Genomic DNA, 7,822 nt, shown 5'->3' on the forward strand with positions numbered 1-7,822 from the left:
ATCAAATATGACAAACAACAAACTAAAAAAAACAAAACAGTATTTTGTTAATTGAGAAATTAGAAAAGACGATCAAATAGGACCAAATTTAACAGTGGATGCTATCAATAATAACCAGTTGCGTAACTGATCTGAGGAAGCCCTGAAAGGTTTACGTCTCTCAATCTTTCTTTAAAATGTTCCCATTTGGTGACAATGTATATGACCTTTCTCTGTCACATTACACAATGTGTTTCTTTGTCTTCACATTTAGAATAATAAATACAAATCTTTCAAATGTCCTCTAAAGCTAGTTTGTTTGTCGCAGCCGTTCAAGCGACTACTTTGCATTTAGAGATCCCCAGATGATTGGTAGGCGCTGAAATCTCCGATGGTCTGGTATCAGGAGACTACTGCCAATCACTGGTGTATGCAAAAGGTATAATCTTCGAAATATGTAGTGAGATTTCTATGAGGAGGATCAGTTACAGAATACAGCTCCCTTGACAAGCTTCGGCAGACCTTGAAGTGGTGGATAAAGTCGAACAATGTCCGCAGGTTATGTTTCCGTTCTGTTTATACTAAATGGTGTCTAAATGTATAGATCTCCTTATGGATGCAATACGTTCTGGGCTGCACGTGGAGAGTCCGTGGGGCCTGCAGACCTGCAACTGATGTTTGAACCATAAATAGGAATTTTCCTTCAAGGTGGGATCAGTCCTTCTGGAGAAAGATTGTTGAGTCAGGTCATCAAATACAGATGCTTTGGGTCACCTGTCGTGTTGTGTTGCTTACCATAACCCAAAGCATCGGTAGGCTACTTGACAACCTGGGAATGAGACTCAACAATCAAATATCTTCCCCCAGAATGACTGACCCCACCTTTAACTTTAACCAGGTGTTTTTGTTGCCTAATGTGATCCCTACCCTAAATTCTAGTTTATTTGCCATAACCATGGTTTACAGAACAGAAGTTATCTCAGGACACTTTTCAAACAATAACGATACATTTTATTTATAGAGCGCTTTTCATCATACTCAAAGGGACTGTGCTTGTTACAAAGTCCTGGATCAACCTAATCTACAATATCCTGAAGTGTACTGTTTCGATACGATCTATAGGCTAAGTCATGAGTTAGAAATGTTGGTGAAGATGTTGTTAATGTGCACAATGGGTAAGCAAGCAGATGGGAAGCAGAGTTCATAAAGGTTTTTAAGTAACTTTACTAAAATAATGAGCACCAAACCTCAGATTTGTCTTCATTGACAGCCTGTGCTGAATCAAAGGCATTATAAATACATATTTGCATAAAGTATAGACTAACAGCAGCTATAAACCAAACATTTTTTACCAGCTTTGAAAACCTCATATTGCCTCAACCCACAGTGGAGGAACAATATATTTCTGTTTTGGTGATTGAACACTCCCCCAAATTTCACCCCTCTCCCTAAACAAGGCCTGTTTCCATAAGAAAGGGCTTTGCTAATGTGATTGCTGTGGTCATGGGCTTCCACTGATCTTCTTTTTACGAGGGAAAATGAGCTCTGATTGTTGGAGGCGCGTCTTGTGTCGAGGTCCCACAGCAAGATAGACAGACAGCCCGACCGGCCGAAAGTGGTGAATGAGTGGCGGCGTGCCAAAGCCAATAAGAGGCAGCGGTGGGAGCCAGGGGGAGGGGAGACACTCATGTATTATTCATAATTATTCGAATAATCCCCAGACAGTGGAGTGTGATGGTCTGTGTGAGTACTCATGTATGTGTGTGACAGTGATTTAAGGTAAAAGGGGAAGATGGATTATCAGTTGGGCCACTGCTTCTCTGCTTTGGGATATCGTCAAAACCTGGAATAGAGCAGATACAAACACAACCATGTATTGCAACCATCTGCGTATTGTATCTCTTATTTAGCTTATTACCATCCATTGGGTTGAAAACCTGCTCAGTTTAGCTCTGGTGATTTGTAGCTCTTGCACCTGACTTTTAAGGATGGTCTTCTATGACCCCTCTGTCACGAAATTCGTTTGACTTTTTGGCTCATTAAAAAACCCTCTTGAACAAGTGACCGCACATTTATTTATCTTATTCCTGTCCAGTCCAGAGAAACCTTTTTAGAGAAAAAAATGTGTTTGTCCAGTCTTGTAGGTTTACATGATGTGAAAGCTAAAATCCAACAGGTCACAGATCTGAAGGAGAATTTAGCCTGTTTCTTCAACAGCCGGTTGGTGAAACCCTTCAGAGCTTTGTAGATGGGATTAAGGAGGTGAACATCATCCTCCTACACAGCTACCAACAGTGGAAACAAGTGTAGATGAGGTATTGACATACTCTTACATCTTACATATCTTTTGAAGATCTTAGTCAAAAATGCTCCCAGAATATGGAACAGATACGTCACTCGCCTCTGCGAACTGAAAAAACAAACTGTATGCTTTTATCATTAATGTTTGATCTATATCTATTCAAAATCACAGTAACTGAAGAATTTTGTTTACAGACAGCTAGTAGTGCAGATGAATGCACATCTTTGGTGGATTCCTTTTTTTTAAATAGCTATTTCCAAGGACACTCCGAAGTTACTGTTATATGCTGCTTATATAAATTTTCTTGGAGAGTAAATAATGTTGATCTAATTGAGTTCACTATCAGCTCAAACACCTTCCTCACACAGCAACCATGCACGTGCAAGCCCCAGGACCCATTTTAAGACCCTTAAGAGCATGAATGTTGATCAAATGACCATATCGCACATTATTCATGCTAATGCATTAGCATGGAGAACTGAAATACCAGTGATCCACTGGGGTCATATGGATGATGTTGGAGTCGGTGCTCTCATCACTTCTCAAAAGTTAAGTTGACCCCCAGGCCAATCTAAAAATACATTATACTACTTTAATTGTTTTCCTGTTTCACTGCCTGCTGGAGACAAATGGAGAGTGGAGGAGGAATAGACAGAGAGATAGAAAGTCTGGCAAGACCAGACCTTGACTCCATTGTTATGCAAAACCGGGGTCCGTTTTTTGGATAACCACGGCCCCTTCTCTGACTCCAGATCTGGCCCCTTGTTAACACAGTCTGTCATTATCATAATTAACTAGCACAGCTCTGGCCTCTGGTCAGCAATCAGCTAAATCAAGTACTCTTTACAGGAGGAAGACTGGAGCATACACACACATAAGACTGCATTCGTGTTCATAATTATTGTAACCATTATAATTTATTACACGTATTAAATGATAATACAGTATGGACTACTGGAGCTCCCTCCACCTTTCTCGACATTTATAGAAAAAGGCAAGAAATCATAATTGATTGAGAGGAAGAGTTGTTTATTATGTTACTGCTGTTAGCACTGATGTTTTTCAGCTTAATTGCTAAGCCATCTGCCGCTGTCACTACTGTTGGTGAATACTGTATGTACTGTATAATACCTTGGCAACAGAAGTTTCTCACCTGTCATACCAATAATGTTGATTTGAAATGAGGTGACTTCGTTTAAGGACAAGCTAACCTTAGCAACAACGACAATGCCATTCATCAGCACTCAAACGTATGGCAACAATACCAACATTATGTACTTATATCCTTCACTATGACTGCCTGAATTCAGGCTTATTATAGAGCATGTTGACAGGTTCATTTGAAAGTGTGTTGTCCTTTAATTTACTCACGGGACTGCAAGGCTATTTTTCATTTCACGAGTAGGACCTGAATCTGCCATGTTTAAACGTGTGTATGGAAGTGTAGATAGTGTCTGCATGCATCTGTGTGTGTCTGGTGTGAATACAAGTGACCTTTAATGAGTTAAGGGAATCCCACTACGGCTTTCCCAGACACACACTGACCTTTCAGCCCAGACGGGGCAAAGGGGAGGTGTGTATGTGTGAGTGTGGGCGAGAAGACAGAGAATGTGACTGAATGTGTGTACAATGAATTCATTTTCAGAACATAAAACACAAATGCAGTTATTATTATACCTGTTATTAGGAAAATATATATATAACAGGCTAGTTTACTCAAAACACTTGCACACTCTCACTCATGGTATGTATACAGTATACCTTCCAACCACCGTACAAACACTTCCTGGCTGCACCTGATTGGATGAATGCTTTCTGCTCCCGGCAGTTTGGAAACTCATAAATAGTTCACAAAATGTGTTTCTGAAAACATTTGAGGAGAGAAACCGGCTCATCAGCACTCCCAGTTTGACAGTTTCATCTGAGTTAGCTGACAGAGATGGTTTTTGGTTTGGTTTTATTTTATTTCTGTCCCACTGTTTTGGTCTGAGACGTTGGTGTGACGTCCAGTGGAAAGTCAGTTTCCTATATGGAACCTTAAAGCATCGTTTGCATCTACAACCCACTTTGTAATGACAGGATGACTGAAAATTGGCTGATTTTCCCTTTAAACAACCAACTTGTGATTAGACTTTATAGCTCATACACACTCAGTTGTAGACCTTTTTCACAGCAGCCATTTTGACGTGGAACAGTAGGGCAAACACTGGCGTATACACCGCAGTAATCTGTACCACCCCTTTAAGAAACGGTTCCTGTTGCTGCGTCTTCCCGCTCTCACAGCACTGTACAGCGGTTATTCAGATGATTACTCCGGCGCTAAAGCCGAGCACCGTCTGGGGAAATGTAAACAAACGCTTTTGTGTCTTTATTTCTCTGCACAGGAGCGTCAGAGGATGAATAACTGCACTAATGGTAATGAGGGAGGAATCTAATGTTCCAGGAGAACCAGGGAAGGAAAGACTGCAAACACAGATACACCTACAGGCAAAGTAATGTAAAGACAGTGAGCCACAACCTCTCTGCACTCTACAACACTTCAGCTGATGGGTTCGGACACGAGGGAGTCGGGAAACATACAAAATGACTGAGAGCTTGCGAGGAAAACAACTCATTTTAAGTGTTTTTGTGGCTTAAAAAAAATCAATATGCCAAGAAGGAAACGTCCCTGTTAACGCAGAGTGAAGCTATTAGCTGTTAGCATGCAGGGATGTGGCCGGAGCTCTGGATTTTAACGAGGTGGAGGAAATATTTAATGAACACAAGACAGCTCACACTTTCAATTTTTCATATATGACAAAGAAAAAGCTGCAAATTGTCACATTTGAGCAGCTGGAGGCGCCGAATGTTTTTGCTTCAAGGATCATTGAAATAACTGTCAATTAAAGGGCCAGTCTGTAGTTTTACTCCTCCCTTTCTAATGATGCTGGTTCACGATAAAGGGTCTCATTACAGGTAGGTGGGCAGCGTTTATGTGATGTTCTCACATGGTGATTTTACTACAGTTTCCCTCTAACGCAGGTTTACGTCGATCTGAGTGAGGAGCTTAAATACAATTCACAGTTTCCAGGACAACAGAGGAACAGAGGATGTACTGTCTGTGGTGTGAGGAGCTGGGTAACGGATGTGTGGATGTGTACTGGTCTGCTGTACCTTGATGCCCTTGGTGTCCTCCTCATCAAAAGAGCCTATGTCAAAAGCATCAGCAGCGTTCACCTCGCCCCTGGGAGGAATTAAAGGAGGAGAGTACTACAGAGCAGAGAGGAGAAGAGGAAGAGAAAGTGACAAAGGAGGAGAGAAAGGAGAGTGTGAGCAGAACAACATGACGACGGTCCCACAGCAGCGCTTCCCTGAACTGATGGGGTAACCATAGCAACTGTAACTGTACTGGACTAATGACGAGTGCGGCTCCGTCGCTTCAAACTGAGACATGACTTGTCCTGACAAAGATTTTATTATGATTTATATTTCCTCTTTGAAAACAAGCTGTTTGCTATTCAAGGATTCAAGGTTATTTTATTGTCTTTATACAACACAAGGTTGTAAAATGAAGTTTGGATACAAGTTCCCTGTATGCCACAAATATCTTTCTCCTTTACTTATAATAATCGATATCTGATCGGGCCCTGAAAAAAACAAAAACACAGTGGTCGACCCCTAACAGAAACATGGCGGTACAATATGGCGGACTCCACCAGAAGAGGACCCGCTCCCTCTGTGGATAAAAACGTCTCATTCTAAGGTAACAAACACAATGATTGTTATATTCAGATGATTAAACACTAATGAAAACATACATATAAATATTATATTCCACACCAATAGATCCTCCTCAATGTTCCACACTGGAGCTTTGAAGGGAGATTTATAGTTGTGTGCTGATTGTTTACGGTACAGCTCTCCTCTATGTGTCAGGGTTGCTAACACTAACACTGTGATTGGTCAGCTTTGTGTTTGTGATGCTGCTACATGACGCAGGCTGAAGGAAAATCTTCTTACTCAAAACATTTGTACCACGAAGCTTCAGTGAAACACGATCACTGCTTCCCGTCACAGCTCGGGTTGTCGTCCTATATTCAAACAGTTTTTACCTGAACGTGACTGCGGTTAAATAAGAACCTATGTGTTACTTAATCACAGCAAATGAAGGAATGTAAACTGCGTCTGTCTAGTGTTGCAGTTATGATATCGACGGGTGAAATCTAAGACACTATAAATCTACAACTTCACTGTAGATCACCTACAGCAGGATGAACATTAACCCCTTCAGCAGCAGAGAGCCGGTCCACCAGTGTCTACAGTGCTTATTGTGAGTATCTTCAAATGGTTCATGTCCCTAAAATCTGTACAACCTCAGCTAAAAGGTTATATAAGACAATAAACCACCGTTATAGGTATATATACACAATAATCTGACCTGTTTCTTCATCAAATTGTATTAAACAAAAACAAGAAACAGTGATTTAAAAGATTTCTGAAGATTTCTGGAGGGTTAAAGGACCAGTGTGTAAGATTTAAGCCCCAAACTCCCTTAAAAAGAAAAAAGTTTGGGAAAACTTTATAAACTTTTAACTGTCTATTACAAATTCTTAATTATTTGTCCCTTCTTGTAAATCCAGCAAATGTTCTAAGTTATTAATTTATCTTTATAAAACATATTATGTAAGTTTGTGCTGCTGTGTGTCTACATAAATTATATTCCTCGTTAACAGCAGATCAGTCGCACTCACATCGTACATCATTCATTTCCACCGGTATTGATTCATCTTTCACAGTTATGCAGAATATTTTTTGGTGCTTTCATGGCACAGATATAATCTGTAATTAGAGTGTTAATATCAGGTGTAAATAGTGTGTTTAAGTGCTGGTGGAAAATTGGGATACACCATTTGATTAGACAATATTTGATCAAGTCATTTTTGTGGCTTTAATTTTAACTACACCAACAAAATGACTCAAACATTTGTAAATCGTATTATTTGTGCATCATGACGCACGTATCTGTCACCAATACTGAGAGTAATTTCTCTTCATACACATCCATCACGGCTATGCAGAGGTGGACCGTATTGACTCGCCATTATCTGATCAATCCCTCCAAAAACAGCAAGCTCACGGTTCAATAATAAAAAAAAAACCTGCAGCAGAGAGAACAAAAGAGGCTCACTCACCTTCTGGAGGTACACCTGCTGCCAGTCAATGCCTTTGAAAAACTGATGCTCCTTCACCTCTGGGGCTCTGCGTGTGTGAGAGAGACAGACAGACAGACAGACAGAGAGACACGAGCAGACAGGACAGGACAGACAGACCAAGAAGACCACAGACAGACAGACAGTGGAGGGAGGTTGTGTTAATTCACCTTCATACACTAGGTGGCAGCGTTTGCCACATTACACCCCCTCTGACAAACACTCATAATCCTGCTATTTAGCCCAATACCCAGTGCAGACAGTGATCCATCACTCGGGTTTAGTCGTAAGCTGATGTGAAACGGCAGCGCTGATGAAATTAGTTATGAGCTCAGCTTCTGTCTGATCACTC

The sequence above is a fragment of the Morone saxatilis genome, unplaced genomic scaffold (genome assembly GCF_004916995.1).
Source record: "Morone saxatilis isolate NCDOM2014 unplaced genomic scaffold, NCSU_SB_2.0 Contig19, whole genome shotgun sequence".
Lineage (NCBI taxonomy): Eukaryota > Metazoa > Chordata > Actinopteri > Moronidae > Morone > Morone saxatilis.